This window comes from Schistocerca americana, chromosome 6 (assembly GCF_021461395.2).
Source record: "Schistocerca americana isolate TAMUIC-IGC-003095 chromosome 6, iqSchAmer2.1, whole genome shotgun sequence".
NCBI lineage: Eukaryota > Metazoa > Arthropoda > Insecta > Orthoptera > Acrididae > Schistocerca > Schistocerca americana.
This window is the reverse complement of record NC_060124.1, coordinates 495,905,745-495,922,428: the sequence shown is the minus strand read 5'-3', so window position 1 is coordinate 495,922,428 and position 16,684 is coordinate 495,905,745. Positions and strand designations below refer to the sequence as shown.

The following is a 16,684-nucleotide window of genomic DNA, read 5'->3' as shown; positions in this document are numbered from 1 at the left end:
CAAATATCAGAGAAATATTATCCATCAGTTTTAGTTGAATAACAATCATACAGCCCCTGCAAATCGAATTTTAATAGAAAATCGTGTATTGCTTTACTGCTTTCCGAAGCATACATCTAATGCCTCGCTTGGTATTTTCAGAACTGCTGTACCGCGTCCTGAATGCACAGCGGTACTCGTTGAAGTGTTGAGTCGATATCTTGCGCAAAGCTCCCCTGGTTGATCCGTTCTCACATTCGACAACTGCCGAGGGCTCCAAATCGCTGTCGGGGTCTCTTATCACAGGCTCGCCTTCCGCAGTCACTCGCACTTTCCCGTGCGGAACCTCAGAATACGGCATACTTTAGACCGAGGATACGTGCCGCAATCTTCTTTATCTCGTTGCCCATACCATCGCGTGCCAAATAGCCATTACCGCGGCTCGAATGAAATCAACCCGGCGCCTCTCTGGCCGTTTAAAAAGATCGCGCGGGCCGAACCATCGCGTTACCTCCCATGCGTGCCGGGAATAAATTGCGCAGATACTCCATATCGGCTGCGTGTCTCTCGGAGATGAGCTGCTCCGGTCCTTATAGTAAGACTCGATAGCAATCTCTCGACGATGCATTGCGAATCGAAGATAGTAATTATAGTGCCACGCAAGCGCGGCATCATGTTATTATGCGGGTCGGAAATGATGAAGAAATAAAACAGAAGAACAAGAACGGCTCCGTAGCAGTGGTTACCTCGAGTACATTTCGCGAGGACTAAATATTATCTTTATGCAAGGACTGCAGACCGGTGTTGAAGTGCTTTGGTATTCTAACTTGGCCATCTCGCTTTATATACTTCCAACACGCAATTTGTGGTTAATAATACGGACTCATTCAAAATGAAATGCCAGAAATATCCAGCGAGCGCTAGATGGATAAATGATATGTGTTTCAATGACACATCGTTGATTAGGCCAGAATGCTGTGCACTACCTTGGAAGGTATATTTTCAGTAGGCTTTCAAAAGCACTGTAAATATTTCAGTGACAAACTACATATTTCCAAAGACTCAAGACTCCATCTTTACTGTACATCAGCAGAATTTTAGCGACCTGTACTGTAACTAAATACTTGCAGAATGGTCTCTCTGGCTGATCAGAGACGGGCAATGAACCTTTCTAGCTCACTAGCTCAGATACTAGAGGACGATGGGTTGGCAGCTACCAAAATTCTAAGATTCCTGAGGGAAGTGGATTTTAAAACAGTTTTATGCACCTCCTCGTTTGGTGTTGCGGGCGATTTAGGGAGGAATATCTCTCGCTGCGGCGAGTGTCATGTGTGGCCTAAGGTTACTTTCTTCTTCCGCAGTGTCGTGCTTTATGAAAATACGACAATACGAAATCGTGCAAGACGTTTGAAACTACAGGGAAAGCCAATGTGATACAGATTATGTACGAGAACCAAGAGGGTACAATAAGATTTGAAGACCAAAAACGAAGTGCTCTTATTAGAAAAGGCGTAAGACACTGATGCAATGTTACGCCTCTATTGTTCAGTCTATACATCGAAGAAGCATTGATGAAAAGAAAAGAACGATTTAAGAGAGGTACTAAAAGTCGGGGTGAAAGGATAAGATTTTCTGGTGACATTACTACACTCACTGAAAGTGAACAAGAATTACAAGTTCTGTTGAATGGAATGAAATGTGTAACGAATACAGAACATGAATTTTGAGTAAACCGCAAAAGACAGAAGTAATGGAACTCCATGTTACTAGAGGAAAGTGTAGAGGTAGAAACTGCAGGGGAAGACATAGATTGGAGTACATCTATCAAGTAACTGAGGCTATAGGGTGCTAATGGCTTGCACAAGAGAGGAATTCTTGAGGGGGCTGCATGCATCAAACCAGGCAAAAGACCAACGAATCCAAAAAAGCTAATATTATGTTTAAATTTATCCATGTTATATGGATGTTGTTTGAGGTCTGTGACTGTATTACGAGATTATGTGGAATAATTTATACTGCTGTTTACTAATATTTTATTGGTACAATGCATTTCGGCAGCATCGTGCCATCATCAGGTGCATTATACAGTTACTTATAAATCAGCTGATATGTTATGTACATTAGCTGTGTGTGCCAGTGGGGTTAAGAATCGAAAATTATACATTTATGTTGGCGATTTCATTTTCTGGCACACAGAGCACAGTAACAGGTAAATCGGAACATAGCATTTTCATTAACATGTTTGTGAAAAAGCTGCTGCATCTCTTAACTTCGACCAGTTTTGCCACTTGGCGGCCGGCGATGTGATTGTTGCTGACGCTCGCTGTACGTACGGCATCGTGCGTCGGCAGCCTGTGATATAGGCCGAAAGGCCAGTCCCATCTTCCAGGCTTTGACGAAAATCAACACGGCTCTGATTTCGTCTATGCTGAATTGCTTACATCAATCAGTCGAAACTTGACTTTCGCTGTGTGATGGAAGTGTTTCTCTTGGTTCGACTATATTGTGATTTTCAGTTTATCTAACAATTTAAAATGAATAAAATAAGTGATTTTATTTTCTTTACAGCAAAATATATGAAGTATACAAAGCAACTTATACCGATAAAAATAAACGAAATATACAGGACGAAGCTAATACCGTATGGTGGAGTTTGAAAATTTTGAAGGTGAAGTGGATTCGAAAATCAAACAAATGTAAATAAAGAGACGAAAATAAAGCGACTGTTTATTTTACTGGAAAATTTGTTCATCGTCAAAACCGTGCAAGTAACTAGAGCCCCTGGGCGTAAAAGCTCATTTAAGCTGCATGTTTAAAATTTAGTTCCCCACCGCTAAACATATACTTAAGTGTTCCGTGGTAAATTGAAAAACTGAACAACCCAGATGTTATTCACTAATTACTATAAAATAAAATAGGTCACCGTATATTTCTGTCTGTCTGTCTGGCGTAATCTCGGAAGGTACAGGGTCGATTTCAATGCGGCTCTGAGTATCGTGTAGCTGGATCTTCAGGGTGGTTTATTACACATACTGTGTGGACCGACCATATTCAATATTTTACATCCCTATTTTTAATTTGAGAAGAGACCAAGCAGGACTTACCAGAATCACCAAAGATGTTACGAAGGTTTCCCAGAAAGTAATGTACGCATTTTTTTCCTCAACATTTCTTTATTGTGCATAATGACAATTACCCACACGAAAGAATGGTGTTTTATCTACACACCCTATTTTTTCCACGTAATCTTCGTCCCGTTCTATGGCCTTCCTCCAGCGCGAAACAAGGACGTGTGTGCCCTGTCGGTACCAATCCTCGCTCTGGTGGCGGAGCAAGTGCTTCACCGTGTGAATCGTCTCCTCATCGTCCTCAAAATGTCTTCGACGAATGGCATCCTTTAATTACCCAAACAAGTGAAAGTCCGATGGAATTAGGTCAGGGCTCTAGGGTGAATGTGGTAAAACTGTTCGACCCTGTTTTTGCGAAGTCTTCAGCTGTCTTCACACTTGTGTGAAGCCGAAAGTTATCGTGTTTCACATAACATGCCGAGGGTTGCTGTAGGGTCGAAGTCGCCGGAAGTGCGTCTTGAGTTTTGTCACTGTCTTGGCATATGCTTCTGAATTAATGGTACCGCCTCTTGATATTACATCAATGAGAATCACACCTTCACAATCACATAACACGGTCATCACGACCTTACCGGCAGAAGCAGTTGCTTTGTATTTTATCTTCTGTGGGCAGTAGGAATGGCGCCTTTCCATCGACTGTCGTTTTGTTTCGGGCTCAAAATGGTGAACCCAGGTTTCGTCACCTGTCGCAGTCTTGGGCAAGAAGGTCACCCTCCCAGCTTCAACAACACAAGACACTGTGCTGTTTGTGATCCACCTTTAGACACCACGAGACCCACCTTGCACACACGTTTGAGTATCCAAGAGTGCGGATAATTGCATCCACACTTCATTTGCTGATTGACAGATGCAGCGACAACTGCTGAGTCGTAATTTGTCTGTGCTCTCGAATGACATCAGCTCGTTGCAACATGTCAGGTGTGACAGCCGTGGATGGCCTCCCAGACCGCTGCAAATCGTGGAGCTCCGCCGAACCGCCTTCTGATGACCTCACCCTCCGTACCCAGCGACTAACTGTACTTCTGTCAACAGCAGATGCTCCATAGACTTGGAGAGAGCGTTTGTGAATATTACCAAGTTTCTTTCTCCGCCGTGAGATATTCAATGACGCCACGTTGCTTGTAACGTACATCAACAACAACGACATTTTGAAACTGTCCTTCAGCTACGCTATCCGTCGGAAGTGACGGAAACTTGGAGCGCTCACTCAGGAGACTTCAAATAATACACACGTAACGTTTCGCATTGGTAGCATTGTTCTCGGCAGAGAAAAGAAATGTGGTGCAGTACTTTCTAGGCTACCCTCGTGGTATGCAACCAAGTGGAAGCCAATTACCCCAAACAAAGCCTAAATCAATGCCTAGTCATATCACTTCTAGAAACAAAACTGCAGTACTAGGGTGTCAGCTCAACAGCTTGTCGTTAGCATGTGATGCTCGCATGAGGACAGAGGAAGCAACAAAAAAGAATATCAGCATTACAGAGAGACAATCAACAGGAAATAAACATACTGAGTAGAAAGACCAGCGAGGTCGAACGACAGAAAAAAGCCGTGATTCTAAAAATCAATAATTCTAGAAATTTCTGAAAGTTATTCCGACTTAGCAGCAGCTCTTAAAATTGGAAATACTGTCGGTCGGCCTAGAGTAGAACAAAATGAACCCGGTTTACTTCAAGTCATAAAGAAGACTGCAGTTTTTGATGGTGGAACTGATGATCGACGTCGAACTGAAAGTAAAAGTTGTGAGAAAACACTGGACGACTTACAAGCCTAGCTATGTAAACAAGTACATATGGAGGGCTTATTTCAAGAGTGGTACTAGTCCATTTTTGTTCATGTTGGGATAGAGAGTCCTAAAGTTAAATGAGCTCTGAAAAATCTGCAGTTTAGATACCAGAAATATTCAAGCATATGGCTTCTTGCTAGAGATGAACCTTTCTTTCTGTTTGTTTGGCTCATTAATTTCAGAAGCAATATAGAAATAAAACTGGAGGTAGTGGACTTGTACCACTATTGAAATAAGCCCTTCATATTATCAGTCTTTCAGGGTCAATTCAGAAGAAGGGAAAGGCGTGGTAACTGTTCCTGTTAATTTGTACAAACCAGACTCTACGCTTCATGCAAAGCACAAAGATGGCATATTCTGTACAGCTATTATAAGAAACCTTGAACTTTTAGCCTCAATTTGCACTCTGGTCAAGTATTCATTTATCTATGCATGACAAAGCACGTGTGCCATTACGTATTGTAGCAGCAAATGCTCTCGCACCATGTAAAATTACCGGATTATGATTTCATGATCGCTGAAGAAATAAACTTGTTCCTTCTAATTGTGTAGGTCTGTAATAAAGAAAGGTGGTGAAGGGAAACATGAAGTTGCGACACTCTGGTCCAACATTTGTAGCGATTCCTAGTGGGAAACATTCTTCCTACAACGCAGTGAATCATGCCACAGACGTGCAAAGAGTATGTAAATTATCAGCTTTGGAAAAGTTAATGAGATCTCGAGAAGGTTTCGTAAAACCTGTGTTTATATCCACTTGCAATAGTGATCGTGACGAAAATCCATGATAAATGCGAGATATAGTTTCAATTGTACAACATTTTGAAGATTTTAAATTGGCTGTTGTTTACATTGCCACAAACGTTCAAGGAAGAATTGCATTTTACAGAATGGAGCAACGAATGGCGCGTCTTAGTCGCAAACTTAATGGTGATGTGTTAAAACATGACAGTTTTGGTTCACAACATGATACCAGTAACCCAACTCCTGACTTAGAGCTACAAAAACGGATCGTTGAGAGTACAGGCATCGTGATGGCTACTATTTGGAACCAAATGCTCATAGACGATTTCCCTGTGGTTGCCGAAACATTATGACAACAGATATCAGACTTGATATCGTACAGGCTAAGACATTGAAAAACGATTCTACTCTGTACGCAAATCACGTACGTTGATCACAATATATTTTACAAATTGTAAAAAGTGAGCTTGTTGCGTGTTAGGGTGTGCAACTATTTAATATGTGGTGATTATTGCTAGAGCAGTTTTTACCACCACCTTTTCTGATTAAACAGATCCGCAGGAAATGACGACTCCGAAGAAAGATTTCCTCTGAAGTTACTACGGCTACCTTAGGACCTCCGAGAGCCGTCACATCTGCAACTTCCGAACGATAACTATTGTCGCCTTGTGGATGCATACTTATTTAAACGATCGTGTGACACCTGTAACCTATATTTTTTACCATACAAAGCCACTAATGAACACATGCAATCGGATAGGAGCCAGCAAGAGGTTTTGCCCATCACAAACATTCATCCTCAGTGAAACGCACCTGGACCTGCCATGGTAGTTCTTTGTTTGACTAACGATAACGATGCTGTACGGTTGTATGAAGATGTATACATCGAGTGCTCCTAACATTATCCACGTCGAGAAAGAAGTGACTGCTGTGCCAGTCATAAATAATATAAAGGTATGGGTTCAAAGTCCTTAGACATAAGATGATTACATTTTTGTATCGTTCATTTGATTTCTTACGTTTTGCAAATTTTCTGAAACGTTGGCTTGTTCTTGATTTTAGGAAAAAAGATTTGGTATGTTAATGTATAAATGATTTTTGAAGTGCTGTTTTAATTTAATAATATCTAAATTTTTAACTGCAAGGGCCGGCCGGAGTGGCCGTGCGGTTCTAGGCGCTACAGTCTGGTTGCGAGCGACCGCTACGGTCGCAGGTTCGAATCCTGCCTCGGGCATGGATGTGTTTGATGTCCTTAGGTTAGTTAGGTTTAATTAGTTCTAAGGTCTAGGCGACTGATGACCTCATAAGTTAAGCCGCATGGTGCTCAGAGCCATTTTGAAACTGCAAAAAAATGTTACTTCACAAAAGGGAGGGGCATTACACAACACACAAATGTGACCATCAGTGACAATGAGCTGCGGGAGGACAGGAGCAGGACTCCAACAATCATTAAATTCTTGTGATGCGCTTTATGGGAGGACTCTTACATACAGGAGGAGGATATAAAATAAATAAAATAAATAAAAAAATGTTATTTTGAATATGTTAATTATGCTATCTGTATGATGGTGATTGTGATTGCAATTGTATTTGCTTATCTGGAACATGGACGTTTAATTATTCGTTATCAGACGCTTGACAATGGCTTTTTCGTAAAGGCAATGTTACTCGTAGTTGACCGTGAAATAAAACTGAATAATCGGACTTCGTAATTAAATCGTTTCCAAAGACTGCTGCGGTAGGTGCGGACTCATAATCTAAATCTCAATATTACAATAATTTGCCAACCATGCCAATACGTCGTACAGAGGTGATTGTCTACTAAACATAAAAAAAGTTACACAGTTAGTTAAATCAGATATATTCAATGAATAAGCCTACAGTTCATAATCCTACTTACTTTTATAAATATAAATTCTTTACAGAATCGAGTGCCTAGTGTGGTTGCAACTCGCAGTATTCTTCTATAACATGAAATATGGCGGTGTGCCAGACAATAAAATAAAAAAAAAAAATACGTGCTTCTCGCACCACTTCAACCAGAGCTCTCCTTTTTTCTTAATCAAACATAAGAGTAACGTAATTGTGCTTTTGTTTTATCAGCGACACAGCGCTGCAGTTGTGTGCCATAGGCTTTATTTATTTGTCACTGATTATTTATTTAATTAATATTTCGCGTTTCCGAGGAAACTCACGCTCGGCGTGCAAATGTGCCTTTATATTGCCCCCTGAATTGCGAGGCGAAAGGACACACCCACAGGCGAGCAATTCACCTAAAGGCACAAGAAAATCGAAGTTATCTACAACTATTTACATGACTTACATTACACATTATACACATTATATACAAAATTTGAATGATGCGGGTGCGCCGTAAAAGTTCTTATGTTGGCAGATAGAGTGCGCGCATGCGCAGAAGCGTCTGTGCAACTGCGGCACTGCCGTTATATCGTACAGTTAGATCACGCGGCACAGTATTGCAGTTCATATTGTTCGTGTGCGCGCGTTTTTCAGTCGTTGCACAAAGAAAATATTCAATCAAGATTACATATGAAGACTACATTCTATGACAGGTAACTTAGTTTTAAATTTACAATATTTGTTATAACACAATACAACTTAGATTGTTGAATGTTCTTAGTTACATAGTATTGTTTTGAAATACTTCAAAGAAAAATGTCCGTATTTTTCAGGTGCGTTGACCTATACACATCGTGTCGTTATTACAGTTCATATTCATCCGCTGCACAATAATTTTTTACAGGTTAGTATCGTCGTGATAAAGTTTTTTGATCACAGTAACATCGTTGTATAACAACGTGATTAATACATAAGCGTGTCCATTTCTCATTTCCATTATAGTCGTAGTGATGCAGTTCGTTGTGACTAAAAGCATTGCTTATTACAGATCAGACGTGACCCGTCGAGTAATTGGTCCACGTGCAGTTCGTTTTTTACATTCCGTGGAAGCTTGGCTGCAGAACCTCGGACGGCACATAGCTGGCGTCGATCCTTGGACAGTCCAGGTAAGAGTGTCCGTCACATTTCGAGAACATTTCATTCCCTGAAGTTCCAACCAATGCATAATGAATGGCATTAACAGTTTCCTTCACATAGGTTTCCGCACAGTTGCAGAGTTAGTAATGTTCGTTAATGTCCGTGAACAGTGGTTCACTATGCAATGTCTTTTTGGCACTCGTTTTGTTCAAATTTTTACATAGTAACAGTTGCAATATACATCAGTTAAAAAAATAAGTAATTATACATACACACGTCACATATTTTCTTAGCATAAACATAATATAGTTGCACATAAACATGTTTACATCATCATTACATCGCTATAGGTTATTACATTGTGTCACATTTGATTACATGAATTGCAGATATTTACATCCTCTTTAGCGGTTTTGCTGGGATATTATCGATGTTCTTTGTGATGTCATCTGAAATTAAGATAGGTTAGACACAACATTCATTACATCAGTAGGCAAGACCAGGCGTTTTCACTACTCAATAAATATTCAAAATAGTAAGAGAGAGAAAATGTTCGATTCCTCGCGTTTTATGCGTGTGTGTAGAGTGTCTGTGTGGCCTTGACTACTGATAGATGCTTTTCGTGTTGAGAGATGTGCGTCTAATCTATTTCTCAAAGTAAAAGATCGCTTCACAGATGACGTCTGTCAGTTCGTCAGGTGTCACACCAAGTCAGTGGTACCTTCAGTAACAAATGTTCCGTGAAAAATTAATATGTCATCCACTGCTACGTAATCATAAATTTTACTTTAATATTCCGTCTTTCAGGTGGAGGCGCGCGCTGAAAGAAGAGTTCTTCTGTCTTCAACTGCGTCACTGGAACCGCTGAAATGAAAATTTCTATACTACTTATTATCTGTGTTGTAACAACAGAGTTTTTCGAGTTGCTTAGGAATATTTTGATGGGTATGACCTTGACATTATTCAGCATGAAATGCTCTAAGATCTCGGTGTGCGTATAGCCCAATAATTTTGATAGTTCTAGGATGTTGTAACAGATACGCACCAGGATGCGGTATGTTAACAATTATATAAGGTCCTTCATATAGCAGACGCCACTTAGCGTTGCGTCGTTTGAGTGCTACAGATTTATGATGAGTACGAAGTAGTACAAGCATTCCTACCTCGAATTTTTGTTTTCTTTTTATTATGTTTCTGTGATGTTTGTTTCGTATTTGTGCGTGATGTGTCAATGTAGTCAATACTTCTTTTATTTTCTGTTCAGGTGTGATTTCCCTGTCTGACAACTTAGGTAATGGTTCTATCCACTGATCGTTCTGTTTGCAATTGAACATGATCTCGTTAGGTGTGTAATTCGTATCGTAAATATTTAAGTTATTGTGTACGTCTTCGAAAAGACTTAGGTAGGACACCCAATTAGTATGTTTTGATGAAATATAGGTCCTCATGAATCGATTTAATTCTCGGAAAAGTCTCTCAGTCGCGTTACATTGTGGACTAAACCTCGAAATAAATATACTTTTAATGTTATTGTCCTTCAAGAAATTTCTCCATTTGTACCCAGAGTAGTATGCTGCATTATCTGATAGAATTGCTTTAGGTTTTCTCACGTGCGTCAGGTAATCACTTGAGAATCTTCGTATTATAGCATTTGCAGTGGCGGATTTTAAAGCATAAAGTTTTACATGTTTAGAAAATATATCGTAAAAAGCTAAGATATATTTGACGCCTCCAGAGCTTGCTGGATGCGGTCCACTGATGTCAGTACACAGAATTTCCAAGGGTTTACTAGGTAAAATAGAATGTAAATCTGTTTTTGTGGATAAATTCTGAGGTTTTGATTTTTGACATATGACACATGTTTTTAGTTCCCTGTAAATTTTTCTTCTCATATTGCTAAAATAACAGTATGTACTGAGCTTTGCCAAACACTTTTTCGTCCCATAATGACCCCAAACTAAGTGTGTGTGCCAAATTAGATTACGTTCAGACTCTTTGGGAATGCATACACACCAGTTAGTAGCATTTGGATGTCGGCGGTAAAATAACACATCATTGTGTAACTTGTAATACTTAGTCAAAGGATGATTGTGTTTTTCTACCAGTAATGTTATTATCTTATACCAGTGAGGATCAGATTTTTGTAATTCAGCCATGTTTCTGCACATATCAATATAATATTGGTGATACTGCTTGTCTTGCATTAAGAGAATCCTGTAGTCATTTATATTTTCCAAGTCACTGTTGGTATCATTCATACCTTGTGGAAGTCTAGACAAAGTGTCTGCAATGGTGTTGTCCTTACCTCTTATGTACTTAATTTCAAAAGAGTAGTTCTGAAGTGTAACTGCCCATCGTGATAGTCTCGGATGTACAAGTTTACAAGTTAACAAAAATGTCAGGGCCTGGTGATCGGTGTAAATTACTGTATGCAAAAAACGTCTGAAAAATGAACATAGCCCAAGGAATGATTTTAACTGCTTTTTAGTTCGAGGGCTAGGAAAGTTTCTGATAGCATCTAATTTACTGGGATCCGGACGTATGCCCTGTGAATTAATGATATATCCTAAATACTTTATCTCACTGCAACCAAATTTTGATTTTCTTAGGTTGGCTGTGACTCCAGCTTGTGCAAATTTTTCTAAAATTCTTTGAAGAGTGTCAACGTGTTCATTCCAAGATTGTGTAGCTATCAGTATATCATCTACATAGTGTGTGACTGTCTCAACTAAATCGTCGCCAAGCACGGTATCCAGGGCTGTAATGAATACCCCAGAGCTGACATTCAGTCCGAAGGGTAGAACACAAAACTGATAGGTTCGCCCCCCCGAACATAAATGCAGTATACTTCCGAGAATCAGGAGTGATACCCACCTGCCAAAACGAATTAGCGAGATCTATTGTGGAAAAATATTTTGCATCTAGAAATTTCTGTAATTGCTCTTCTAAATTTTCAGGTTTTGTGTGAACCGGTAAAATTATTTCATTAATAGCTCGTGCGTCTAACACTAACCTAATGCTTCCATTTGATTTTTTGACAACAAGTAGAGGACTACAATAAGGTGAGGTGGATTGTTCAATGACCTTCCAGTCTAACATTTGTTTTAATTCTTGCCACACAGCAGGTCGTTGAGATAACGGTACGTTATATGTCTTATGGTAGAAGATCTTGTGAGGCTTAACTTCAATCTTGTACACATACGTGTTGATAACACCTAATCGTTTGGTAAAAACTTGTAAATATTTGGATAACACTTCCTGTAGTTTTATACGTTCATGTGCACTGAGAGCTGTAGCTTCACTTATCTTATGATCAAGCAATGTTTTCAAGTCCATTAGCTCTGTGTCAGATGAGTGTGTTTGCATGTCTTGAATGTCATTGTCAAGTACTAACTGAACCTTGTACCCTGTACAGTGTTTGTCATGCTTTAGAGTTCTCCTGTCCAAATCAATAATAATTACACTGCCTTTATCATTTAAAATACATTTACCTTTGGAGAAGTCTATAATGCAGTCCTTCTCGCTCATAATATCTATTCCTAATATGCAATTTGTCACAAGGTATTGTACAGCCAGGAATGGCCATTGTACGGTTCCATTACCTATTTTAACGTTTACAAAAACTTGCTTCGTAACCCTACATGACTTATTACCTAGTGCAGTAGTTATTTTACAGTTTTGGGCAGGAAACTCAGGCACAGGTTCCAATTCACACATATTTTTATAGAAATTAAAAGACAAAACGCTCACAGCTGCACCTGTATCTAGGATAATAGTAGTTGGAATCCCACCTACTACACCAGTAGTAGATGCTAAAACAATTTCATTTGTGTTTAAACGACATTGTGTACTGTCTTGTAAAAGTTCATCTGATATATTGTTATTGTGGTTGTATCTTATAAATAAAACAGGTAGTTTTTGTTTAGAATTACTCGGCATATCATTATTCTGTTGTTCAAGTGTGGTGTCAAATAACTGATTAACATTGAAGTCGCCCCCCAAGAATTCTTCAGCCACGACCTGGGGCAAAGTAGTGACTGTTTCTAGTTTGTTGGATTAGCATTTGTACTAGGTACTGACACAGATTGAGGTTGTGCATCAGGTGTCATTTCTATTATATTCACATTCGGATATTGCCTATTATGATCTCCAAACTTTTGCGGTTGTTGTTGCTGTTGCGCATTATAACTTACCTGTCGGTCGTAAGGTATGCTCCAATTTTGACCTGGTGGCTGCTGTGGTAAAGCAGAGTTTGAATGAAAGTACTGATCGTTACGAGTCCAACCTTGATGCTGTCTTGGCTCGTAGTTATTATTATTTCTATTTCTGTTTGTGTTTTTGTTATTACCTTTGTATCCGTTGTTACCGTTGTAGTTATTACCGCGGTGCCTTTTGTATGGATTGCCGCATGAAATGTTATTACTGTTGTAACTATTGTTTGTATTGGAATACGCGTGTTGATTTTGATTTCCGTACTGAGACGGCATGTGAGTTTGCTGTTTTTGTTGTACCGCGTATCCAACTGTGGGCGCGCCAGAATTGTGTTGGCAAGCCTCCATGTTTTGCATACCACTAGTGTAAACATTGTGGCTGCTGCTTTGCCGCGCGAAGCGCTGATCTTCAAGTAACATGTCAACCGAATCTAAAGCTGTTAAAAAATAATCTGAATCGTCATCCGGGATATGTAGAAGTTTTTCCTTAATGTTGAAAGGCAATTTGGCCTTCAACGCACGGAGTATATCACGCGTTGCGATTGGTTCGTCTAAAAAATGTCCCATGTTCAAGTATTTTTCAAAATATCTGCGTAAGTTACCATTTTTACTGTTAAAAGTTTCAGGTTCTAAAATTTGTCTTCTGAGTCGCTCCTGGACGGGTTGCGACCAGAATTTGTTCAGAAAAGCACGCTCAAACTCACTGTACGTGGTACATACGTCAGCTTGACTGTATGCCCAGACAGCTGCATCGCCTTGGATGTAACCGACAATATATGAAATCTTTTTCCGGTCACTCCAAGTGCGTGGAAATGCGTTACTAGAAGATTTAAGAAAAATCACCGGATGAATGGTTCGTTTTTCTGGGATAAAAATCTGAAATTTCCTGTGTTTCATTAAGCTTTCATCTTCCTTCGCATTGTGATATGGATTTATTCCACTGTAATTACTGGTATGTTCAGCTGGCGAGTAATTACGATAATGTTGCTGTGGTTTACCATGATAATAGCTTGTGTTTGTGTGTCCACATCGTGGTATGTGTTGTAGTCGTGGTGTGTTTTGTTCTTGTGTATTTGTCGTGTGCGGAATGTGTGTATCATACTCGAATGTATATTGGTTTCTGAACTGTACATTTTGACTGATATTTTCGTTACATTCAGACTGTAGTTGATCGGTGAATTGTCTCATGGGTGCAGTGACGGATTGTACTGCGTCACTGATCAGCTGTTTGTTATTAGTAATGTATTGCGCTACGGAGTCGTGCACAATTGTTGGTAAATTTTCACGTAAGCATCTATCAAAATGTTTGTCTTTGTTCTCAACCCAATCATGAAATTCTTTATTAATATTTTGAAAATGAGCTGTGGCATCTGATTGTAAGATGTCAGTCAGGTGTTGTTCAACATTGTCAAATTTATTCTGTACGTCAGTAATTCGTTTTTCAAGATTGTCATGTACTGAAGGATATGTTTGAATTTGTTCAGTAAGAACTTCACACGTGACATTAAGGTTTTTTACTTGTGTCTGTAAAAGTGCTACGTCAGTTGTAGTCTTTTCTTGTCTCGTATTGAGCTGGGAAAATTTAGTACTGAGTTCGGTCATCTGTTTGGTCAGTGTGGCGTCTATAAGTTCCACACGCTTACATAAAGTGTCATTACCTATCTTGATTGCTATGAGATCAGATTTGATTTCGTCATTTTGTGTTTTTAACTGTTCATTTTGTGTCTCTAATTGTGCCTTTAAGGTTGCCATGTTTTCGGCGTTTTGTTTCATTAGCATTTGTAACATGTCGGCAATGTTTACCGTTTGCAAGGTCTCTGCCCCCGCCGCGTCATTAGACGTGACGTCATGCATTAACATGGGCTCTGATTGAGATTTTGAAATTTTTGTAGTGGACGGCCTATCGTCAAAATTTTCAACACTTGCGTCAATGTTTGATGAATCGTCACTACCGGTTGCTGTCGTAAAGTCATTTTCTAACACTTGTCTCACGTCCGAGTCGGATTGCGTCTGAATAGTACGTCCTTGATGTTCCATTTTTGCGTATTGTTTTCTAGTTATTACCATGCCACACGTGATATATGTTTCAAGAAAATTTTTGACACTGATTTTAAAATAAAATGTAGTTGAGCATGAATCGCTATTAGCAACAATGGCTGTCTGTTAATTTAAAAATATAAACTGAATTTGAGATTATTGGTAATGGCTGCTGGCCATGTTACATGATATCGTACAGAAGTCGGCCATATTGTACACTCGTGTATTGGTATTGTTGCATACGTTATTGTTTAGGGAGAAGTACTGAGAATGAAATTTATCACTGAAACTGTTATGCAGAAAAGAAACACTACAGAATTTACTGAAAAGCTAATACACTGAATTATACGTCTGGTCAAGCCTACCAATGCAAAGATGCTGCGTCTTACTTTATTTTGCTGGAAGTTTCATTGCGTCTTCCCGCAAAATTTCAGAATTGGAAAATATCTTCAGATTTTGTTATCTCTCATACATTGACGTCCAGGTCCAGAAAGTTGATTTTTTACATGAAACAAAGAGAACAATGTAACAAATGACAAAATAACAAGTCCGACACGCAGTCGACAATATAAAATAAATAAAATAAATAAAAAAATGTTATTTTGAATATGTTAATTATTCTATCTGTATGATGGTGATTGTGATTGCAATTGTATTTGCTTATCTGGAACATGGACGTTTCATTATTCGTTATCAGACGCTTGACAATGGCTTTTTCGTAAAGGCAATGTTACTCGTAGTTGACCGTGAAATAAAACTGAATAATCGGACTTCGTAATTAAATCGTTTCCAAAGACTGCTGCGGTAGGTGCGGACTCATAATCTAAATCTCAATATTACAATAATTTGCCAACCATGCCAATACGTCGTACAGAGGTGATTGTCTACTAAACATAAAAAAAGTTACACAGTTAGTTAAATCAGATATATTCAATGAATAAGCCTACAGTTCATAATCCTACTTACTTTTATAAATATAAATTCTTTACAGAATCGAGTGCCTAGTGTGGTTGCAACTCGCAGTATTCTTCTATAACATGAAATATGGCGGTGTGCCAGACAATAAAATAAAAAAAAAATACGTGCTTCTCGCACCACTTCAACCAGAGCTCTCCTTTTCTCTTAAACATAAGAGTAACGTAATTGTGCTTTTGTTTTATCAGCGACACAGCGCTGCAGTTGTGTGCCATAGGCTTTATTTATTTGTCACTGATTATTTATTTAATTAATATTTCGCGATTCCGAGGAAACTCACGCTCGGCATGCAAATGTGCCTTTATAAGGAGGAGATTAGTGTTTAACGTCCCGTCGACAACGAGGTCATTAGAGACGGAGAGCAAGCGCGGGTGAGAGAAGGATGGGGAAGGAAATCGGCCGTGCCCTTTCAAAGGAACCATCCCGGCATTTGCCTGAAGCGATTTAGGGAAATCACGGAAAACCTAAATCAGGATGGCCGGAGACGGGATTGAACCGTCGTCCTCCCGAATGCGAGTCCAGTGTGCTAACCACTGCACCACCTCGCTCGGAGACTCTTACATACATTATGAGCATGTAATAATAATGCTGTTTCTGAATCAAGTCATCAACTTAAGTTTAACTTCTCCAAATCAGTGATTGCCCAAAGTTTCGTAAATGTAAAAGGTAGTGTGCCATTTTATAGCCATAAATTATTGCCAGCACTATAAGAAAACAATTTTCGTACATTTCTCATACAATAGTGAATATTCAACTACTTGGTTTTATTCAGTTTCTGAAAACGAGTCACGCCCGGAAGCTGCTAATACGTTCAGCACAATTTTCATTC

The 16,684-nt window shown here is 39.3% G+C and overlaps 1 non-coding gene across 1 annotated transcript; it reads right to left on the bottom strand.

The window, feature by feature from the left end:
• Positions 1 to 16,330: 16,330 nt before the first annotated feature.
• On the bottom strand, positions 16,331 to 16,403 carry Trnaa-cgc. Its single transcript has one exon. It is a non-coding gene; the product is annotated as a tRNA-Ala (tRNA).
• Positions 16,404 to 16,684: the final 281 nt, after the last annotated feature.